The sequence below is a fragment of the Dunckerocampus dactyliophorus genome, chromosome 4 (assembly GCF_027744805.1).
Source record: "Dunckerocampus dactyliophorus isolate RoL2022-P2 chromosome 4, RoL_Ddac_1.1, whole genome shotgun sequence".
NCBI lineage: Eukaryota > Metazoa > Chordata > Actinopteri > Syngnathiformes > Syngnathidae > Dunckerocampus > Dunckerocampus dactyliophorus.
This window is the reverse complement of record NC_072822.1, coordinates 25,055,031-25,079,340: the sequence shown is the minus strand read 5'-3', so window position 1 is coordinate 25,079,340 and position 24,310 is coordinate 25,055,031.

The window sequence follows — 24,310 nt, the reverse complement described above, 5'->3', positions numbered from 1 at the left end:
AAAATGCCGGCTTGTCATTTTTGTGTAGACAGCCAAACCGCTGTTTTTCAGAAACGATGGCGTGACCGACCCGTCCGTCACGCCGTCACCGTCACATGACCAGAAATAAGCTTTGACGACAAGCCAACATAATATTTGAATATTTCGACGGACATGACTCACCCCAGTCAACATTCTCCTAGTATTTAGTTGTCTTATACTCCATAATGACTCACAGAAGTAATTCTACTTTGTCGGAAGTCTAGATGAGCCTTGGAAACCGGACGACAACAGGCTTATGCGCATGCGTTCTTTCTTCTTCTATAGTTTGGTGTGTCATGTGGTTCCATCTGCGTGTCTGTTCACAGCGCCACACGTAGGTGTGCCTTGGGTGTTACATCGTTTTCACGCAGTGGTCCCTTCCTGTCGGGATGCAACTATTTACTAATCCGGCAGTGTGGACACAAAACCTCCAAAAAAAATAATCTCAGGAGCATTCCTGTGCAGACAGGGCCTTATTCTCCCGTCTTCCTCTCTCCAGTTGCTTACTATGTGTTCTTCTTCATGTATTTCAAGGGTTCTTCCTTAAAGCGTCCCCATCTTTCCTCCTCTGCAAGCTGTTAAAGTGTTGTTTTCTTCATGAGAAAGCATTTCACTAAAGTGTGTACTGTCTTTGCACTTTGGCATAGTTTGCAAGGGAAAAAAAAAACATCAAGTGAAAGTTCTCAAAGGAAAAGTCTTCCCTTTCCAATGATGGCCACTGGGAAAAAAGTATTTTTACAAAAACAAGACCACGATTATGTTCTGAATCGTAGGTAATTGTGGGACTTTCTTCTCGCTCGTCTTTTCAATGGGCTTCAGGAGGAAGCTTTACAAGCTCTACTCTACTCTCATCCTCCACTGATCAAAGCCTACTCACAGATAGATTTCCCCGCACAGACAATGCCTTTTCTCAAGGTGCTGTCAGGTTCCCTTCTTTGCTTTAATTTCATCTCTTAAACTTTTTTTTTTTAATCCCCGTACCCCCTGCCTCCTTTCCCTCTCCTTCTTTTGTGAGGCCTGTCAGCTGTGACAGTTTGTTGCCAGGAGGGACTTGTGGGAAGAGAAGGTAGGTGCACTTTTACAAAGAGCCGCCGCCCGGCTTCACCTCACTCACACTGTCACTCAAAGCTTGACTTGCCCTCACACACACACACACACGCGCACACGCACACACACTTACAAGCAAGGCGACACCCCCAGCAACCCATAACAATGCGACACTGCACTCACACTCCAACTCACGCACTTAGACATGACACACACCTTGACCTTGTGTTTGTTATGTCAAGTAAAGTATCCCACTAAACAAAGGGGGTGGTTGATGGGGGGAACGCTTTGGAGCTGTGAAGCCAGTTGGGGTGTCTGGGTGTCTCAGATCATAAGCCAGAAGGAAACACGGAGCGACAGAGCCGTGATGGAGCGTTGGCAGAACCGGCGCTGACAGGGCTTAGATGACAGACGCAAGCTGACAGACGCTGACATCTCCCTGTCGCCTCAGGGAGACACACAGCCCTGAGTGAAACCTGAGGAGTCCTGCTGGCAGCCATAACTACCAGCCAGCCCTCGCAAGCCTAATCCCTCAAAGTTCATAGGAAGATACCCAGGTGACAGAGGGGCAAAGAGGAAGAGAAGAGGACTACGAGGAGCGAGAGTTTGCCTAAAGGGATTGAGTTCGTGAAACATTAATTACACCTCTCCTCCACCCACCTCATGCCTATCTGTCTTCTTTTGAGTTGAGCTCAGGCAGCTCAGAGCAGCCAAATAACTTCATTTGTTCCTTTTGGGAAGTTATAGGCAAGTGGAAGAATTATTCTGATGTTTTGAGGTAGCACTCATTCACAAGCACAACACGGGCATTTACAAGAAGTCAAAACATTTTTAAAGTGACAATACAGTAATCCCTCCTTTATCACAGTTAATTGGTTCCAATTAAGTGATAAGTGAATTTCCATGAAGTAGGAGCCAATTAATACATGGAATATTTTGGAGGTTAGTGCATAGAAAACCTGTTTATGACTTTCTAAATAGGATTTTTACCATTATTAGAGTCCTATATACATGAAATAACACCCCTGTAGTCACCTTTACAGTCATATTAGCCAATATAGCAGATATAATCTGAGAAAATAAGATGTTTAAGACATAAATAAGACTTGTGTTTGTGTGTTTTTTTTATTTCGTAGTGTATGTGTATGTTCATTTTGTTTGTCCAATCATCAGCTACTATGTGCCTATGTGACACTATTAGCAATGAGACCAATTACATTTCAGATACATCTCTCAGGCCCTCTCAGTATTGTCCCAGAGCAAAACTGTTGGCCAAGTCAAGTTACGGCCATAATGGCTGACTGAGGAGAAAGAATTGACATCACTGGTGAGTAGATGCAGTTTACTTAAAAGGTTTTATGTTTTTCTCGTATTATTAGATAAATATTGATTGTGAACCACTCCAGACGATGTTGTAGTGTAGATGTGTGGAGTTGTCTGAGCTCTTAATCAACAAACCGTTATATTTACGCTTGTTAAATTTTGCTGAGCAACGACTTCACAAGCACCGCTCACCGGTGGAAATTAGTCACTAACTCAAAGTTATTAGCAGTAATGTATGTCAGGTGTATCAGCTAAGGAGACTTGTGTTATAATCGATACGGTATTGGCAACGCAGTGATCTGGCAGGTACTTTTTGTGTTGGAGTTCCATTTTTGCCAAGCGCCTGCATGGCACAAAAAACTCAGAAGGAGTCGGTGCGTCACCAGCCATGAACCTCACCAAATGTCACTGAACATTAAGGTTTGAAAGAGCAGAAGTGAACGAGTTGAAGAAATATTGTAATAGAGCAATGGCATTTGCAAATTGCTCCGGTGCATTGGTGTGTATGAGGTCCTGCCCACACAGGAACCTTCCTTTTCAAGTCAAAACGGTATTTTAGCGTTTCAGCCTTTCAGTCACACGGAAATGGCATTCTGGGTGCCCTGAAACTGTATTTTTTGAAAACATGGGAAAATGCGACAACGCAAGACGCAAACCGCTACTTTCTGAAAACATCGTCAACCACGTCACCACACCGTCGCCGTCACATGACCAAAAGTGACCACTTGTGTACTGCTGCCGAAAAACCAACATTATATCAGAATATTTTTTTAATAGATTTTTTTTTTCATTCACAGAACCGATTCTATGTCATCGTCAGTCCAGACAGGCTGGACAAGTGGAAGACGGTCCTAATGCGCGTGCGTTCTTTTTTCTTCTACAATTTAGCGATGTCACGTGATTCTGTTTGTGTTTAGGTGCGGTTTTTAGGTGCGCATTATGTATTACATTGTTTCCACCTAGTCAACCCGTCCTATGCGGACGTGACTATTTACTGATCCGACACTGTGTCAACGCCAATTTTTTTCATCCCGCCAAAAAAAAAATAAAACAGTGTGGACAGGGCCTGAATTTCTATTGCATGAGAGATCCACTATTGCCTCTGTACACCCCCTCAATGGATCCCACCCAATAGGCAGCCTGCCGGGTGCTATAAAATCACCTGAAGCGCTAGTAAAGTTTGTGTGCAGGCTGTCATGGCTTCAAAAGATCACTGTTCCCCCTTTGATGGTCAAATGTGCCTCATCTAACACCTCCATTAAAACTTCAACAGACAGCCACTCAGCTCCCAGGAACAGGGATGTTAGCTTGTCAGTAGGGTGACAAATTTAGCACAAAGGGGGCATTTGGTGGGAGTGGGTATGCTGGCCCAGTCAAAAGGTCGGACAGTGCCAATCCTATGTCGTTAATCTTACACTGGGAAATTTATTGAGGACGATTCAGTCTCACAAAGAGGGTTTTGTTCAAACTCTCTGAACTAAAAATATGTTGTCAAATGAAACTATCCATACAAGCTTTTTCAACATTTCCAAGGGAGGAAGCTGAGTGACAACATTCCATATTGTATGAGTGGTATTAGAGATGTAGGCTGGCTCTTACACCTGTTCAAAGTTGAGCTTTTGTAAAATGAGACACAAATATTTGTATGCGATCCTGTACAACGTAATTTATTCACCAGAGTTATTGTGTAAGTATCTTCTTTCAACTCTTTCCCAGTTTCTCCACTGGCAGACAACACATTGCTGTGACTGACAGCTCCAATCATTGCACTGTGTTTGCGTGGCAATTTCAAAATGTATGTGTGACTGACATTCAGCTCATTTGATTGAGGGGGAGGCAGGACCGGAGGGGGCTGAGTGGGCATGAAATTAAACAGAAAACAAAATCCATCCCAGCATGACAACTCCCCCATCCCTCTGCTTCGTCAGTCCTCCCGCCTCCAGTTTGTTGCCTCTTTTCCGTCGTCTTTCCATCCCTGTCATTTCTTTTTCCAGCAAAATCCGTTTTGATAGCAAATCAGCACGGGCTTGCCAAATGACAGATAATCCTTCACAGTTTTATCACTAAAGCCTCTTCTTCCTATTTTGTCTCGCAGCATGTAGAGTACGTACAGCTGCTGTGTTGGCTGATACGATCTGCCAGCCAATGCGGGTGGTGGCAGATGACTGGGAAGAACAGAACCTCACATACAATAATATTGCTTATCTATTATTTAAATTAGATCAGGAACTTGCCAAGCAGATTTGTTTTCTTCAGTAACTCAACCTCAAAGCCGACCCTTTAAGGCCCTGTCACACCTTGACGATTTAGCCAGCGCATGCCTGATGTGATCATTTTGCTGGCATACGTTGAACTGTGGACGTTTTTTTCAATTTTGGGCGTATACATAGCGTATTCATAACGAGTTCGACGTATACATAACGTATTAGTAACTTATATAGAACGTTTCTATAACTTAAAGACAACTTATACCAACGAATGCGTAGCGTGTTGCCGGCGTTCACAACATACTGTATGCCCAACGCCAGTCTAACTTATGCAAACCGCACAGCAGCGTATGGCCGACGATCACGTGCCGTAGCCTATAAGAAGGGTGCCACTTGATGACTCAAATCATAACCTCACTAGACATCGCAGTGTCAACATCACCATCATGCCCAAGAAAATTTCGAAGACCGCTGCCAAGAAGTATCAGGGCAGTGACGGAAGGATCCATCACCACCCATAGCCTCCCCCTCCCACTCTCACTCTGATGGAGATGATGCAGGATCTAACGCCTCTCAGGCGTCGTCAATGGTATCGGAAGCTGCTTCCCCAGTGGCCTCCATCTCCTCTCAGCCAATCCTTGCCAAGAAGAGAGCCAAGAAGACACAGTTTTGTCTCAAGGTATGTTGACGTATTACAACTTGTGCGTAACTTACAAATAACGCGTGTGAAAGGGGCGTCAATGATCGCATAACTTATTGCCCGCCTATGCGGGACGAATGAATCATACGTTGACATACGTCGAAAATTTTTGGACGACTTGTACGTACTACGACGTATGCCGGCGTGCTTCAGCGCGCTCTTAGCTTATACAAAACGTACCCATAACTTATTCGACGTACGCCAGCGCATTGGCCAAATTTTTCATACGTTGGGTACGCTGGCTAAATCGTCAAGGTGTGACAGGGCCTTTAATAACAGAAATTGAGATGGCACACATCAGTTGTAAAGTTTCTATGATACTGCCAGTTGTAACAGGAACAGTAACATTTTCTCTCACTTTGTAAAGGAACTAAATATGAATACAGTGGAACCTCAGTTAGCGTCATTAATGCATTCCAAAAGGTCAGACTCTCACCAAAACCTACAAAACCTAACCAAATACATTTTTCCATAAGAAATAATGTAAACCCTCTGTTACATGCAGAAAACAAAATGCATAGAAATACATAGAAATACATTGAATCTTGAATCTTGAATCTTGAAATGATGAATGAAAGGGATAAATTAACATTTAAGGTTACTGGCACGTTGTGTCTTTGTCAACACATCTTTAATCAAGGTAAAAGTAACCCTAAATGTTAATTTAGCCCTTTCATTTGTCATTTATATGCATTTAGAATGGTTTTCTGTATGTAAAACTATATATATATATGAGACTTGTGGCATAGCTGTGTTAGTTAGCAAAGAAGTCAACCACTGATGATGTCATAGACGAGTGATGGAGCTGAGCTGACTTCCAGTTTCTGTTTCCATGTATTAGCAAGCTGCTAACAAGGACGTTTGGTGATAAAGAGAACACAGTTGGGCTCACACAGAGTATTAACAACTCGACAAGACGGGCACCATATTATACGCAATGTACGCAAAATGAGAAAAAATGTTAGTGTAAATTTGTTATATTAATCAAGAAACACACTAACCGGGGTGTACGCTAACACAGGTTCCATTGTACTGTGTAAATGAAGTATGGAAATGATCCAAGATGGCTGAATATACTGTATCATGAAGGAGCACATGTATCTCCTGGAGTAGCCTAGTCAGTCTCCAGACCATAATCCCATTGAAAATCTGAGGAGGGCTCTCATACTTTAAATCTCCAAATAACCTAGCATGCATATTTTTGGCATTTGGGAAAAGCCGGAGTACCCGGAGAGAACCCACGCACGGGGAGAACACACAAAGATGTTCCAATGGAGATATGAACCCACAATCTCCTGCCTGCCAACATGCTAACCATTAGGCCACTGTGCGGCCCCGATTGAGAACCGCATAATATTTATTTGTCTGCACTGTACAGACTGAACTCAAAACTGCAACAAAATGCGTACCTGGCGAGCAGCAAAGGTACATGTTGGCAGGTATGAACTAATACTGAAAGTCACCCTGCCTCTCACGTCCGCGTCACGCCCGAGGGGGCCCTGCCCCACTATTTGAAAAGTCCTGCCCTAACTGCATTGGCAATACCGTACATTTCTACCTTTTAGTGTGTCTGTCTGTCGCCTATGTGAACTGTATAGGATACACACCCACATGAAAATTGAAAAGGGCCTTCATTGTCTTCTTCTTCTATTGTGAGTGCCATCACCTTATATCTTCAGTGGCAATCACGTCAGCATGTGAACTACACCTTTGATTTATCTGTCACAAGCGGTAATTATTCTAATTAAAGACGGGGACAGTTGTCTGAAAGGGCTTCATAATTACAAATTGCATGGAACTGTGATTTCTCGATGTCAGTCATGCCGCACATGGCACAACATCCTGTCATCAAAGACAGCAACGCCTTAAAACATCACATGCCCAACACTTGTGCTGGGAAACTAATGTGAGCAATTAACGTCACACTAAGTTGGCCTGAGGGATAAACTTCTTTCATGTATTCAGTGTTAAACATAAAGGAGGGTGAAATCAAATGTCAGTGCCTCAATCTTTCCTTTCTGCACTCAAATAATGACTCTCCCTGTAGGAATCAAATCAGTACCGGGTGATCAAGACCTCACAGAACATTGTTGGGCAGCCCTCCCCTCACTGCAAGACATTTATAAAACTAGAGTCCTACGCAGAACACACAACCTCATCAAGGACAGCACACATCCACAACACTCATTATTCACACTCCCACCGTCATGCATACGCTACAGGAGTTTGAAGTCCAGGACCACAAGGCTGGCAAACAGCTTTTACCCACAGGCCATCAGGCTTCTCAACGAAGCACTCGCACACGCCGCACGCAACACACGCACACACTCATAACACTTTATTTATTTATTTATTTATTTATTTATTTATTTATTTGTATTAATGTCTCTTCTGTTGTTGTTGCTTAATTTATTGGTATATATTTTTATGTTTCTTATGTTCTTATTCTTTCTTGTGTTTTCTTTCTTTTCTTGGGAGAATGAACAGAATAAGATTTTCATTGCATAGTATAACTACCTGTTTTACCATGCACATGACAGTAAAACTCTCTTGAATCTTGAATCTTGACTATGAAGAGTTAGATGTTGAACAATTGTAATTTGAACGATTGGGTGTGGATTTGGCACAAAATGAAAGGTTGCATAATATTTTAGGAGAAAGATCTTTGTGTGTGCCCTTGTTTGATTTATGTGGCATTTAAGTACAGTACGTGGAGAAAGTCGGAGAAAGGGGAGTCGAGTCGGCTCAGCAGGGAAACTTATCCTAGAATTTATATCCTGGAACTTTGATCTTTTAAAAGACTTTAGGCTTTTACACAACATGGCCTCCGCTTGAATAAATGAGGTGCTTGTGGCAGTTGTCCAGATGAGGTTTTAAATATACTGTTGGATACTGAAACGCAGAGGGAGGGGTGTTTCTACACCACACATCTACTCCTCTGTGCTGTATCTCTTTACCTCTTAATGTATAGTGTCTGTTGTATATTAGGCTCAACTAAATGCTCTGTTTATTTCAAGTGTAAGGCATTTGGAAAAATATTTTTGGAGATATGCCCAATATTGCCTTTCTTACTGATATTCCATATACTGATATTGTCCAGCACTTCATGACGGATACCGATACTGGCAGCAGCTCTTCCCTCAAACTATTGTTGCGTAATGAACACTTTATGTTTAATGTGATGCATTTCACCAAACACTGTTTATATATAGTAGTCCCTCGCCATATAGCGCTTACAATTTTTGCACCTTCACTCTATCAAGGTTTTTCATAAATATATGAATGAATAAATCATGCTGTTTTGTGCTTGAGTACGGCCTCTTATTAGTAAACTCATGCATATTTAAGCAAATTGGAGGTATTTTTTTACCTAAATTAAGCAAGCATGAAAATGACTAACTGAACGAAAATACAAATCCAATGCGCTCAGAAGAAACAGTCAAAGATATGATCATATGTGATATTCCACACGAGTCACTGGGTGTCAGTAATGTTACTGTAATGTTTGGTGAGACACACAACACCAGACTTGATCACCGGAACAACAGGCTTTTATTGCAGGTTTGAATGATCTCACAAAAGGCAATAATCCCTATATATATTATCCCTAATAAATACAATATTTTTAGTAGGAAACACAAGCACAAGTCTTATGTGTGTCCTAAATGGCTTATTTTCAGTTATTATGTCTGCTGGATATTGGGTAATGTGGGTGTAAAGGTGACAATAGGGGTGTTAGTTCATGTCTAGAGGGCTCTAATAATGTTAAAAACTGTATTTATATAAACAGGTTCTTTACACTTAAATTGTGAAAATATTCCATTTATAAATAAGGAATCCTTCTTTGCGGAAACTGACTTATCATAGTCGAGTCTGGAACCAATTAACTGCAATAAACGAGGGATCGCTGTACTGCAGTATGCAATGTAATTTATAGAAAAAGAGCCAAAAATCCTTAAAAAATCATGACAACATGTCAACTAAAATAACATGTTCTCCCACTATCAAGGTTAGTCTTAAAAAATTCACAAATAAGAATCCAATTAAATAATGTTAGCAAGAATACCATGTGGAAAACTGCACATTTCTATGTGGCACAAACATCCGTATAAGAACAAAGTGCAAAGTATAAACTCAGGACTAATTCAATTAGTGAAATTTAATTTAAAGAAAGACGCCTTACTCCCCCTTTGCAGTGCTTTACAGTCTTTGCAAATTGCATATTTACAATCTGAAGGTCAAAAGTGAGCTAGAAAGCTTGTTGCTGTGAGGACCACCACATCTTATGAACCGATATCATATTTTTATAAGATAACATCCCTAAATTGTTGTTTTTTGTATATAATTCACTAAATTCATTCAAATCTATCATGACCAATAAAGGCATGCACTACACAAAGACCTTGCCTGGGTCACCAATCTCTGTCTGTAGCGGGGCTCTACTCAGCTCCTGACAGAAATCAGAATTGAGTGCTCGGATGTTGTTTATTGTATCAGTCTAAAGTGTAAAAACAGCCCCCATAGGTGCAAAAACGATTTACAAAAATTAGAAAATAAAGGAAAAAACCAACCTGGAAGTAAAAGTCAGGTTTCTTTTTTCCGACACGGGGAACACAGCAAGCAAGGTGAGTTACCTACAGGCGTATGAATGTGTATAAATAAAGTGCTCCCAGTGCGCACCCTTGGGTGAAACAGCGGAAAAGAGGGGAAAAGGTGTTGATAGTGTTTGTATTGAAATGAATGGGACAGTGAGCGGGAGAATGAGCATCGTGTGTGCCTATGTATGTGTGTGACTGCACTGCCGGTAACCAGTGACGGACAAGCTCCGTCACACTGTCAGATGTTCCAAGTAGCACATTCTATTGAGTGAAAACATTGGCTGATGGTTAATAAGAGTGAAGATGAAGACAAGCAATCGCCTCTTTACTGACTGCCAAACTAGTGTTTCTTCCCTTTTCACCCAGACTCCAAATCACATTCTGGATCTATAACTGTAAATCTCATCAGCAGACTGACTTATATATAGACACAAATGGAGATGCTTAAATTTTCTCCTGTCTTTCAGAGGAATTCCTCCCCGCAGGCAGTGAAATGAATGACCTTGGCTCGGGCATGGATTTGGTTTTAATGGCAGCTCTCATGAACATTCTAACTGCACAGCAGGGAATCACTCACTGAAAAGAACCTCATATTGGCCAAAACCATAAGGAGTCTGACACTCCCTCACGCCAATTCTTTCAGGAAGTGAATATGACTTCATAGTCCTATCATTTTAGTGGATGAAAAATAAAGGAATAGATCATTTCACTTCAGAATTTCTCCCCAGCGGTCTCACCATCGATGAACACCAGTCAGACAGTTCCATTGTCTGCCATACACACATGATGCGGTATGCTTGGATCATTCCCATGTTCTTCTCTCCCAATCATTCTGGTACAAGTAAATCTTTGGTCCATCAGTCCAAGAAGTGTTCCAAAATTAGACAAAGTTCTTAGGATGCAAAGTCGAATTTGCTCTTTGTGTTTGTGGCTGTTTCCCATCACCGGAGACATAATTCTGTAATTCTATAATCAGAATTTGTTTAGTGGTCCCGCAGGTGTGGGTTCATCAGTTGTTGATTTGACTAGTGTATGTGACCGACCAGTCACGTAATCGCTTTAAACACTTTCTGATATGTTTGTTTATGTCTTTCCATCCATTCATGTTCTTCTGGTTATCCGAGGTTCTTTTCTTAGGTTGCGGGAGCAGCGACCTAAGACAAGAGGCCCAACTTCCCTCGACCCAGCTGATTTGTCCAGCTCCTCCCGTCGGCGTTCCCAGGCCAGCTGAGAGACATAGTCTCTCAAACGTGTCCAGGGTCTGAACACCTCCTCAAGGAGGGGTCCGGGAGGCATTCTGACCAGATGCCAACCTGGCTCCTCTAAATGCGGAGGACATGCAGCTCTACTCCAAGTTTATCCCGGATGATGGTGCTTCTCACCTTATCTCTAAAGGAGAGCCCAGCCACCCAACGGAGGAAAAATTTTGGCTGCTTGTACCTGCGATGTTGTCCTTTCGGTCACTACCCAAAGCCCATGATCATAGGTAGGAACGTAGATTAACTGGTAAACTGAAAGCTTTGCCTTTGCCTCAGCTCCCTCTTCACCACAATGGACCGATGCAGAGTCCGGATCACAGTAGATGTCACACCAGTCTCTTGTGTTTATGTCTTTTTTTCACTCAGATTTTACCCTAAACTTAGATCAGCCCGTTATGAACTGTATTGTATATTCACATACTTTAATTAAAGTCAAAACCTGCAACCTAGTGATTAGCGCATGTCGGCCTCAAAGTTAGAAGAGCGCCGATTAGGGTCTGTGTAGAGTTTGCATGTTGTCAGAGTACTCCGGCTTCTTCTCATATCCCAGAAACATGCATGTTCGGCTAATTGGAGACTCTAAATTGCCTATAGGTGTGCATGTCACTATGCATGCTTGTTTATTTGTGTCCTGTGATTGGCTGGCGACTGGTCCAGGGTGTACTCCGCTTCTCACCCAAAGTCAGCTGGGATAGCTCTTGAAATGAATCAAACCTTGGAATCAACTCTACTCAAAAGTCTAGTGTTTGGACGCACTTTGTCTTTTAAAGTCTGCGAAAAACATATTTGGGACTGTACTGAACAGAAGGGGCAGTTCATAGTTGTTAGCTAAAAATGAATACACACAGTAAATGGGTTCTTTTGGTCATTTATTTACATGAAATCAGCATTCTGGAGTCTGAAATTCTGTTTTCCAGAATTCTGTGAGTCCGAATTTGGGAAAATAACACCATAGCTGTTGCGGTATAAACCCTGGAAAATGTGTGTCTAAAAACGAGGACATTTGCAAGTATGTCAAGTATTCATTGTAGGTCTGAGCCAGCAATGATACGCCTACAAAAAAGTATACATTTAGCATTTGGTACACGTGTGCATTCTTTACCACCAGTGGCGTGCATGTGATGTTCTGCCTTGTGTTTTTGCACTTCTGTGTGAACTAGGAATGTTTTGACGCTCTTGTCATTTGTTCGTGCAAGTCGTCAAACGCTACAAGCTAAATTTTTCAAAATCATTGTCGTGTAAAATGTACCCTCAAGCATTCTTTTCAGTATCCAGACCTCTCATGTTTACCTGATAGAACCAAGCATCTTTGGAGGCTCCATGTGGGAAAGAACTTTCTGGCTTCCCTTTCACTGGCAGCTGGAGGTACTCAGCTCTGAGTCTGACACGGAGCTTTGAAATAGCAATCAATGCCTTTATACTGCAGGGAGGCCTCGTAAAAGTGTCGCTGGGAGGAATATACGATGTCGTATTTCATCCTCCCCTCTCTATTTCCAAACACTGAGTTATGACTGTAGAAATGTGCACCCATTAAAGGTGATATGATGTATATTCTGCCTTGTTCGAAAACTCATTCATCACCATGGATGAAGAGGAAAACTGCACTTACTCTTTTGCTCTCTCTCCTTCCTCTCCAGTCCCTCCAGCCTCACCCCTATAACCCTCCTCACCCCTCATTGTACACTGTCTCAAGCCATTTATTTTGCAACCGTCTGGCAGGAACTAAAAAGCCAAGCCTGCTTTCTCTCTCTGGTAACTTAAAAACATGCAATAAAATCCGTGACTTGGCAAAGTCATATGCTGTGGACTATAGCACTTTTATTCTAATTTTATATTTTGGGTGAGTGGAGCAGGATTGTTGATCTGGTTGATCATTATGAATCTGTTCTGCCCATTTAGAGCATTAAGAGATTCTGTTGGTTTAGAATTAGAAGTTGTACTTTTGAAGACAACAGTTGGGAATTAGGTTGGCTAGAGGAACTTTTTTCTTTACCTTTCCATGACACATTAGACTTGCACTCTGGCCCTCTTATGCCCCTTGACCTTTTGGCCTCACCCCTAAAATAGCATACCATACGAAGGAGAAGGCCAAAGAGAGGCCACAAAGCAATTTTGATGATAATTTGGAAGTCGTGTGATTAAAGAGCATGTAACTACTGTGTATAACTAATACTATTTTATCACAGTGGTGTAATCATTACACTACATACTATTTTTACATTACATTTTATTTTGCTCTAGGCATTTTAGCATCAAAACAACAAATTTTAAATCAAGATTGGCAAATTTTGGTATCGATCAGGAGATCCCACCTGAGATGTTTTCCACATGGCACAGATCTGGGGTGCTTTTTCCTTCAATGGAAGAATGGAGCTTCAGGTTGTGCAGGGGCGTAAAACGGCAGGTGGCTATGTGGAGATGTTGCAGGAGGCATCCCTCATGACAGAAGGCCCTCGTCTGTGTGGTAATGACTGGGTTTTTCAACAGGACAGCGCTACAGTTCACAATGCCTGCCTAACAAAGGACTTCTTCCAGTTATATAATGTCACGATGGCAAAGGAAGTTCATAAAAATGGGCATCAGTTCCAGGTCCATGGTCTTATACTTGGGCCGCATGGTGGTCTAGTGGTTAGCATGTCTGGAGTCACAGTCTGCAGATTGGGAAGATCTCGGTTCGATTCTCCCTTGGGCATCTCTGTGTGGAGTTTGCATGTTCTCCCCGTGTGTGCGTGGGTTTTCTCCGGGTACTCCGGTTTCCTCCCACGTTCCAAAAACATGCATGTTCGGTTCATTGGAGACTCTAAATTGTCCATAGGTATGAATGTGAGTGTGAATGGTTGTTTGTCTATATGTGCCCTGCGATTGGCTGGCAACCAGTCCAGGGTGTACCCCGCCTGTCGCCCGAAGCCAGCTGGGATAGGCTCCAGCATGCCCCTAATGAGGAGAAGCAGCATAGAAAATGGATGGATGGGTCTTATACTTTTGATCAACTGATGAACAGTTTATTTCAGTTTAATGGTTGTTTGCAATACATTTCTCAGTCAAAATTTTTGTTTCACCCCCATTTCTTCTTTTTGAATTTTGAAGCTCTACTTAGAACCTCTTTAAGATCCAACAGTGCAAAATGTAAATTCTTGCAGTTTTTCAAATTCAATTGGTCAATTGGATATTGCTCTAATTAGCTTTGTCACCTATAACTCAATCTAAGATGGTTTTGTCAGTTTTGCTCAGATTAGATTGGTTTGAGCATCTGTAATGTACAAAATATACCAAAGTGGGCCCTGGCATCTTTCGATTGTTTTGTATCCGGTGTTAAAATTTGGACACGCCTGGTCTACACCTTTTTACTGTACATTTGCATTCGTATCTTTCTCCTCCTCCCTTGGGCCACACTTATCAAGTACCACTTAAATAAATCAAAAGCAGCAGTAATCATTACAACCAGAACAAAGCTGCTGTTTTGCAGTCACCACAGGTAACAAAATATGTGATGTATGTGTGCTCGTGTGTGTATGTGTGTCTTGCGGTGTCTGCCGACAGAGGATTAATCTCCCTCGCTGAGGCGGTAGCTAAGGTCAGCAAGGAAAATATTTCATAAGTGTCAGCTTGGCTTGTAGCCTGTATGACAATACACGGTCATATAACAAACAGCTGTATGCGACTTTGCTGGGCTAATGCAGTCTGTGTGCGTGTCACAGGAGAGTCGTTTGATATATTACCTCGCTTTCATGTATCCATCTGAGCCAGTGAATTACTGCCAGGGACAAGCACAGTGCTTTGTCATCACAAGGACCCAGTTGAGGAAAATATTTTGGCCAGTGTACGTGGAATGTATTATCAATGGCTGCCAATTCTTAAAACATTTTTTATGGAAGGTGGATTTATGAAAATAAAGCCAAAACTCGTCGAACAAAGGGCAGGTTTTAAAAATCCACTTAATGTGTTGTTTTTCATTCAGCCAGCAAGGCAGTTTTATGCATTGCCTTTGTCAGGTTCACTGTGTCCAATACTTTACCGTTTTGCAGGCTTTCATTCACCCGCAGAGAGGTTAACGACACAGGTGGGCAGCTTCAATAAATGTTTCATGTGTCAAGCTTGAAATCCACTCCTTTACTGATATTGATTTGCTTTTTATTGATTGAGGCTTGAAGAGAGACTCACCGGGTCTCACTTCAGGCTGCTGTCGACTGACAGCTGTTTGTCGGAGTGGGTGATACAGCAAATTTTGGTACCAATCCGATACTAGATAAATACAGGGCTAGTAGTGCCAACAATACAATGGCCAACAGGGACAAATGCACATTCAAACGCTCCAAACACAAAAATGATCCAAAACCAAAAACATCATAAAACGCAAGCAACAGGAAAATGCTTCAAATGAGACAAATGCTGCAATTTCACAGAGCAAAATAGAAGTTATCCAGAAGTTATCCAGGTGCCAGACCTGAAGGATATCCATCTTTACTTAATATGCAATATTTTACAATACAGTAGAACCGTGGAAAGCTGAGATGCAGTTTTTCCTTGAAATATATACGGTGTATAACTTGTTAGCAACAGTACACTACCATATCCATAAAATATGAACGTAGCCATTGAATCTTTTCGTTTTCTGTTTTGCTGGCAAATGATATAAAGGAAATCGACAAGATATTAATGCGAGATAAAGCATATTTTTATTAAATCGGAATGATGTGGTTATATTCGGGGGGTTATATTGGCTGGATGTGATTTTTGCAGGGGTCATGACCCCGGTATCCCCCGTTCAAATTACGCGCTTGCATAAAATGTACTTCTACCAAAATGAATCCCTCCAAAAAAAAACATGTTTTAATGTCATCTGAAATTTCACTCAACAATTGCAGATTGTTGTGCAATCTGATTTGAGGCAGACACCGTCTGGCAGAACAAACCAAATCCCCCCACCTGACTCCTCCTTCTCCTCTCTCTGTGCTCCAGATAACTTCATGTCCTCCATGCAGAGGACAATGGCGGCTTTTGTTGAAGATTCTGGAAAAAGGAGTGGAGTTGCGCATGGTTTGAGCAATGTGACTGCAAGTGTGTCTCAGGTGCAGCCGGTGCACACGGGCATCGTGTAGGATTCGGAAATAAAAGTTCCATTCTTTGAACACGGAGGGGAAGCGATTATCCTAGCGTGATTATATTGCAGACAGATAGACGACGGGAGGCAGGCTGGATAAGAGTGTTAGCTTGTGAGAAGTGACAAGCTGACAAGAAAGACAATCTCCTTACTAAAGTGACGAGATAAGGTTGTCAGGTGAAACTCTGGCCCTGACACACGCACACACACACGCGTGCGCACAGACACGGTATATCACCAAAATGTTAAAAACCCACACTTTCAAGATATTGTACCACGTTTTCTGTCTTTTTTGATGTTGTCTGCACAGGCTGTGACTTCATGCTCTGTACAAGGATTAGTCTATGCAAGACAGCAGACAGACGAGGAAGCGAGAATGCATTAAATACACTGTGTAGATATTGTTTGTGGACCTTTTAGCTCAAGGAAAGCCTTGTTTCAACTGTCTTTGCCGGAACATTGCCTGCAAGGCTCCTTTTAAGTGTTTGGGTATAAATGCCATGTCTGCTACACCCCATGAAACTGTCTTAATCCACTTTTTCCCCTTGGTTTTATTGCTGCTGGAGAAACACGAGGGCTCGAGCAGGCCCCAGCCTCAAGCCTCTATTCCCATTCCACACACCCCATAAGTCAGTCACAGATAATTAAATAGGAGTTATTTACACTCGTTTTCCCTTCTTTGCCTTTTATCATTTTGCTCTGCTTCTCTTTGTACAGTACTACATTCAGCCAGACCCTGACAGTGTCTGGCTGACACCAGTGAATGCCTGTAAAAGTATAATGTCTGGAAAAGAACAAAAAAAAGACTGGACTACTATGAGATTGTATCACTGGACAATCCCACGGACTATCGACAGACAACACTAATCCCATGTGCAGCACACAGTGTCTCAGCATGGCCAAACACCATGCAAAGACAAGCAGATTTTCGTGAGACAGGCTTGAAAGATTCCGCTGCCAAATGTCAGTCAGTACGTTTATATGCCCCCAAAGCAGTAGGAGTGGTAGTATGAACACACACAGATTATTTGATTGGAAACCTACGGTGACAGCAACGTCCAAACACAAACATTATCCAACACCATAAAACACATGGGGAAATGCTGCAATCACATTAACTCTGCAGGATCAAAAACAAATGCAAAAGAAAAATGCTGCAAATGCCACAAACACACAAAAAAAAACATTTGCAGTTTGCATTATGAAATAAGGGAAATTCTGATCTTCCACAAGAAGTTCCACAAGTTCCACGATGTTGCTAGAGTGAGGTTGTTTTTTTTTGTTGTTTTTTTAAATTAAAGTTAAAATACATTTGAACAGGGAGTTTGCATGTTCTCGCTGTGCATGCGTGGGTTTTCTCCGGGTACTCCGGTTTCCTCCCACATTCCAAAAACATGCATGTTAGGTTAATTGGAGACTCTAAATTGTCCATAGGTATGAATGTGAGTGTGAATGGTTGTTTGTCTATATGTGCCCTATGATTGGCTGGCGACCAGTCCAGGGTGTACCCCGCCTCTCAGCTGGGATAGGCTCCAGCATGCCCCCGTGAAAGTAGTGAGGATTAAGGAAATAGGATGGAAATGGATGGATGGATGGACATTTACACAGGAGGGCAAAACTTTCCCAGTGAAAATGGGAGGGTTAACAGATATGAGGCATACCCAAAAGAACACACGCAAGACAGAAATGCTGTTCCTGGAACAAAAGAGAAATCAGCCAGGTTAGTTAGTTAGCCAGAACTGGGGGATATCCACCTTTAAAGGCTTAATTAGGGTTGTGAACGTCTGTGTAGGCTCTCAGTCGTACAGGAGTTGTCCATCGAGGGAAAAGCTTCTTGAGACGTCATCTGTACTTCTGTGAAGAAGGTGTCGGACGTTTCGCTCCTCATCCGAAGAGCTTCGTCAGCGAACTAATAAGTGCTGGTAGCCTAGGCCTTAAGTACAGTAAGAGTGGGCGGAATTGGTGTGCCAACACCCTCCTTCTATTGGTTCCTTACACTTTCCCTCGATAAGGTTGTGAACGATAAACCGATGTGACCGGATGTCCGGTTTGACAAGCGAGCAATACGGTTGCACTGGTAAAAGCCTCCTAGATCGATAAGAATCCGCCATAAATCCTTCGTTTACTGTAATTTCTGGTGTATAACATGCACCGGTGTTTAAGCCTTACCCACTAAATTAAAAAAACAGATTTATCTTTATTTGACCAAGAGCAAGTCATGAGCTCTTGGAAAGTCACAACATGCTTATGAACCCACTGGAAATCTGAGGTCACTACTCAATATAACAGTCTCAGTCACGGTGTCATCTTAGGTAGAAGATTAAAATCATCACACAGCAACTTAACTCTCAAACGGTAGCTAGGAGATATACAAGATCAGTACAAATATGAGTTTAACATAAAAAACAACAGCTATTTTAACTTCTTCCCATAACGCATTGTTCCCAGCAGAGCGGTTCATTGGCCAAGCTCGTCGTGACTTCCCTTATAGCTCGTGATTGGCTCCTGCTAAAGAAAGAGCTAGCGTTTCCTCACTGACTCACAAGCGGCACAGTATTTAAACAACTAATAGTAGTTCTGAAGTAAAGGAGATGTCACGAAATTAGAACATAGTCAAAAATTAGCTGCACCGCTGTATAAGCCGCAGGGTTCAGAGTTTAAGAAAAAAATAGCGGCTAATACATTGGAAATTATGGTAATTGATTGCACCGGGTGTCGGAAGTTTATTATTTATCATTACACGGAATCCAAACCTAAATGGCCATGTGTGAAAAAGTGATTGCACCCCCCACCCTCCCGGTAAAACATAACTTAACTGTGGTTTATCACACCTGAGTTCAGGTGGAAAAGGTTATAAAGCCATTTCTAAAGCTTTGGGGCTCCGGCAAACCACAGTGAGAGCCATTATCCACAAATAGCAAAAACATGGAACAGTGGTGAACCTTCCCAGGAGTGGCAACCTTCTAATGATCAGAAACGTTTAAGTGTGACAAACCTGCAAAAAATAAGAAAAAGTAAGAAATCACACCAGTGTATCTGCATTTTATTTCATTTAGCCATTTTATGCTTGATGTAAAAGGTGCTTCAATGTGCAAATTTTCCTTACTAATAACACGTCACAGCAGCATGATTTATTCATTAATTAAAATTGATTGAAAAATCGTGAGAGTGAAGCCACGAAATTCAAAGAGCGAACTGGTGAGGGTCGACTACATTATTGATTTTTACGACTAAGGGCCAAATTACAAGCCCTAAATTGCGTGAGCAAAAAAAATAAATTAAAAAATTGCACCTGCTATTAGTGGGTGTGTTGCGGGTGATCTACTATGATTGCTTGTGCAATTTTAACAGGTGTAAAAGTTGTGTGGATGGCCCTATTTAAATGAGGATTTTGCATACTACCAGCTCTTGCCATGGAGAGTTTGAGAGAGCAGAGTGGCAGTTAACAAAAAATGAGGTTCGATATGTCGCCACTGTTTTTACTTCTGACAGTCCACATTTGTCCGTCATTGCACCTATGCCTCCTTCTCGCCACGACTGCAGATATTTGTGCGTAACGTGCCAGTTTGCACCTGCCTTTCAAGCATGCTCAGTATAAACGCAAACATACCAACTACACAGTTTCAGGCTTGATAAATCACATCCTCCAATTATTTCGAGCCTGCTGATAATCTGCAGATATTCTGCATATTTATGAAGGCAAACATGCGAAATGGATTGTGTGTGCTATTTTGCTCATATGACCAGTGCAATCCTCTGTTTTAATCAGTGTTGGGAGTAGTGGTAAAAATAACAGAGTTGCTATCGCCCTTATTGTTTCCCAGTAACAGGTCAATGAATGATAATATTACAAACGTTACCACGCTGTTACCGTTACTGACATTATTATTTTAACGTCCCGGCAAAGTCACGCACAGTCTGACGCTCTTTTTTAACATTATTCTGACCTTAACACGTCAACAGCAGTGCTTATTTCCATCTCTGCATTCTCTCCACACCCACACAACACTTCATCATTCTCCACAAATCACCAGTGAGGTACATTCATGGACTTCAAAAATCAACACAGAACACATGCTGGTGGTTCCATTCTGCACTGATATGGTAAGTGCTCCGCGGCACGCACCAGATATTTGAAGGTTTATCAAAAAGTAACGCAATGGTTACTTTTTCTGGTGCCTAATTAAGTTTGTGAAGCAATAATTCCGCTGCAACTACCGATTATTTGCTTATATTTTGAATAGTACTTCATGATAAGGAAGCGATATTTTTTGTCGGTTTTCTCAGTAACTATAAAACACCGGATGTACACAGAATATGAAATCCCTACCGATATTGTTATGGGCGCTGTACCGTGGTCCACAGAGCAACATGCACATTATTTTGCACGAACTGTTTATTTGTGAAATGCATCCAGTTAAAGAAGCATCATGTGTTCATTACACAACATTAGTTTGGGGGAGGAGCTGCTGTCAATGTCAATATCAATATCGGTTGATAACAGATACTGGCAAGAAAGCCAGTATCGAGCATCTCTCGTAGAAACCTATGTTATCCATTTGACCAGCCAGGTTCTACCAGTAATAGTTAGCGACTAGCATGTAGCATCCCTCTTACTTGTTGAGGAACCCACACATCTAAACGAGATGAAATGACTAAAATCACCCTCTAGGGATTCGGTGGAACACGGTTTGGCCAACCATCTAATTAGAGCCAATGCATGTAGTCTTGGTCTTTGTCGAGAAGTACCAGAACTAGTATCAGAACTACGTCAGTAATCGGATTAATGTGTGTGTGTAAACGTACTTGAGTGGGGTCAGGCAAACAGCAGCCTTTCAACACCAGGATGAATTAGGGCCCACCACAGAGCTATGGCGTCCATTACAAGCCTCAGCGGCTCTATAAATCTCAGGATCACAGGGACACGGAGGGTCCGGCCCTCCTCACTCCTCCTGGGCCTCAATCAGCCTCATCCTGGGGGTTTTGTCGGTCACTGCCCCAACCAAACACATTGCTTTGATACGGCCTAAGAAAGGCAAGGAAATGCCTTGAGGGCTGGCAAGGACCTGGACATGCTGAGAATCCTCTTTAACGGAAAAGCTGTCCCCTTTAAAATATCCACAACAGGAAACAGCCATCCGTCATCAACACGCCGAAACAGCTGTTACCAGCCACATGAAAGAAGTTGCTCCCTGTTGTTTGAGCCCTCCCCTTGTTTCATTCTCTCACTGCCTTTGTCTGGCTTTTCCCAATCCCCTCCTCTTTGGTCTACTTTTAAACACCCCCCACCCGTCCCTTCCATGTGCAACCCCACCCACACGGCAGCCACTCACCCTTTTAACAAGGGGGTGACTGCATGAGTCGGAAAGCTCACACATGAACCGACGGCCTTGCATTGTAAAACGCTTTGTTTGAAATTGACAATAAGCTTTCAGCGTAAATCTCAGCGTGACAAAGCAGCTACAGTTACGTGCGTCACCTGTTTACGTGTCTCAACCAGGGCGCCGACAGACAATGCGGACACTAAATCCGGCATGCGTGTTCCGCGCTCACAGTTCCTCGGATCTCTGCAGGCCGCCGAGGCGTGAGTGGCAACGTGTGGGTGATGAATGAACGCTAAGCCCAATGATGACAGGTCAAACAGTGACGCCGTTGAGTGACAACCGAGTCACGGTGTCTCTCCTTTCAGCTGCAGATAAACAGTCACTCAGCTTTTATGATAAAGACGTTGGCTTAAACCGATTCTCGATGTGAAGGCCAGACTGTCAAACATCAGACAAGTTTATCTGTTAAAACTCAAAAGCAAGATGATGATTCATAATAGACGTGCGGGTGAAGGAAGAATACAACTCCATTCAAAGATCTGCTTGTTTGTTCTTGAAGGTGACTGAAGGGGGGCTACTGAGATTTCATTATGTATATTTAAATGAAGATGTGATGAAAGGTAGAAGATCTGGGAGTATGTGACTGCAGGCTTTAAAAAATTATGATTCATTATCACAACAAAAGAAAGCTGAATCATGAAATTAATGGCCCAAAAGCATTTATGACATCCCAGATATGTCAGAAAGGAAATCAGATATGAACTTTATTATACAGTGGGACCTTAGTTAGCGTCTTTAATCACTTCCAGAAGGTCTGACTCTAAACGAAATGGATGCTAACCGAATCAGTTTTTCCCATAAGAAATAATGGAAATCCAATCCGTTCCAGAAAGCCCAAAATGTTTAGAGGTTAACATTTGCAGAAAACGATTCAAAATGCATATAAATACATATAAATGAAGGGATAAACGAACATCTAAGGTTACTTTTACCTTCATTGAAGATGTGTAAAGACACCACAGATCAACACAGACACTACCTTAGTGTTTGACATGAGGTATTTCTTGAATTTAGTAGTGTTTTTTTTTACCTTAAGTCTCCGCTTTTGTTTAGATCACAGCTGCAAAATAAGCCAAAATGGAGCCAAAGAAAATTGCAAGTGCCAGCATAAAGAAGGTGACAAACACTAATGAATTCAAGAAATGACTCATGGCTAAACCCAAAGGTGGTGTAATTGTTGATCTTGCTATTGTGTCTTTGGCAAAACATCGTCATGTCTTAAAACTTAAACTTTTATGTTTCCCTTTCGCTCATTTATATGCATTTAGAATTATACTATATTATTTATACTAGTGGGCCGCACGGTGGTTGGGTGGTTAGCATGTTGGCCAGGAGATCTGGAAGATATGGGTTCGAATCTCCGAATCTCCGAATCTCTGTGTGGAGTTTGCATGTTCTCCCCGTGCGTGTGTGGGTTTTCTCCGGGTACTCCGGTTTCCTCCCACATTCCAAAAACATGCATGTTAGGTTAATTGGTGACTCTAAATTGTCCATAGGTATGAATGTGAGTGTGAATGGTTGTTTGTCTATATGTGCCCTGGCGACCAGTCCAGGGTGTACCACGCCTCTCGCCTGAAGTTAGCTAGGATAGGCTCCAGCATACCTCCACAATCCTAATTAGGATAAGCGGCATAGAAAACAGATGGATAGATGTTTATACTCGTTAGTAAAGAACAACAGTCAGCCGCTGATGACATCATCGACTGGCGACAGAGCTAACTTCCGATTCCTGTTTCCAAAAAAAGTGGTGAATATTGAAGTTAAAATACCGTTTTCACCTGAGATTAGTATTCTTCGTAAAAGGGCATCAGAGGCTATGAAGTGGCACTTGGAATTCAAAGCAACTATTAAAGGATGTTTTGTTATAAAAATACATTAAGAACACAGTTGCGCTCAAGCAGTGTATTAATAATGAGACAAGGCACACGCCATATTGTACGCTAACCGGAAAATGTGCACAAAAGTGTTAACCAAAAAACATGCTAACACTAACTGAGGTTCCACTGTACTGTAGTTTGTTCTCTCCATTTTCCACACTTCTATGTGAAGTTGACACGCACTCGCTCTAATATGATTGTTGGCCAAACGCTGTGGGCCTCTGAAACGCATGGCGGTGATTTTGTTCAGTTCATCTCGTCTATCTTTGTGGGTGGAGGAAGGAAATGCTAATGCTGTCACTGGTAGAAGTTGACCAATGTTGCCAGATGTACGATAATGATCATATTTGTACAATAATTTCACCCTCAGTAATTCCAAAAATCTCATAATGTATGATCATTTGACCCTTTAATACAGGGCTAGTGCTACACTGCGCCTAATGTTGCACATAATCGCATATGCCTCTTTGTAACCAGGTGTGGGCGCTGTTCTGCCGGTGGCAGTTTCTTTCCCAAAAGTATTGCTAGTTTATTTAAAGGTAAAAGTGCATTAGAAGCTATACTATACACGGTCTGTGGTAATGTTTTACTGTAGCAGATAGTCCTGAGCAACGTAAAATCAGGTATGTGCAATCATTTTCCTCAAAATACAATAACTTCTGGTACGATCATTTTATTTCACTTGCCTCAGTTAAGGTCAGTATTCATGACTCCACCATAAGAACGACACTGGACAAAAACAGGCAGAGTTCCAAGAAGAAAACCACTGTTGAACAAAAACAACATTAAGGCT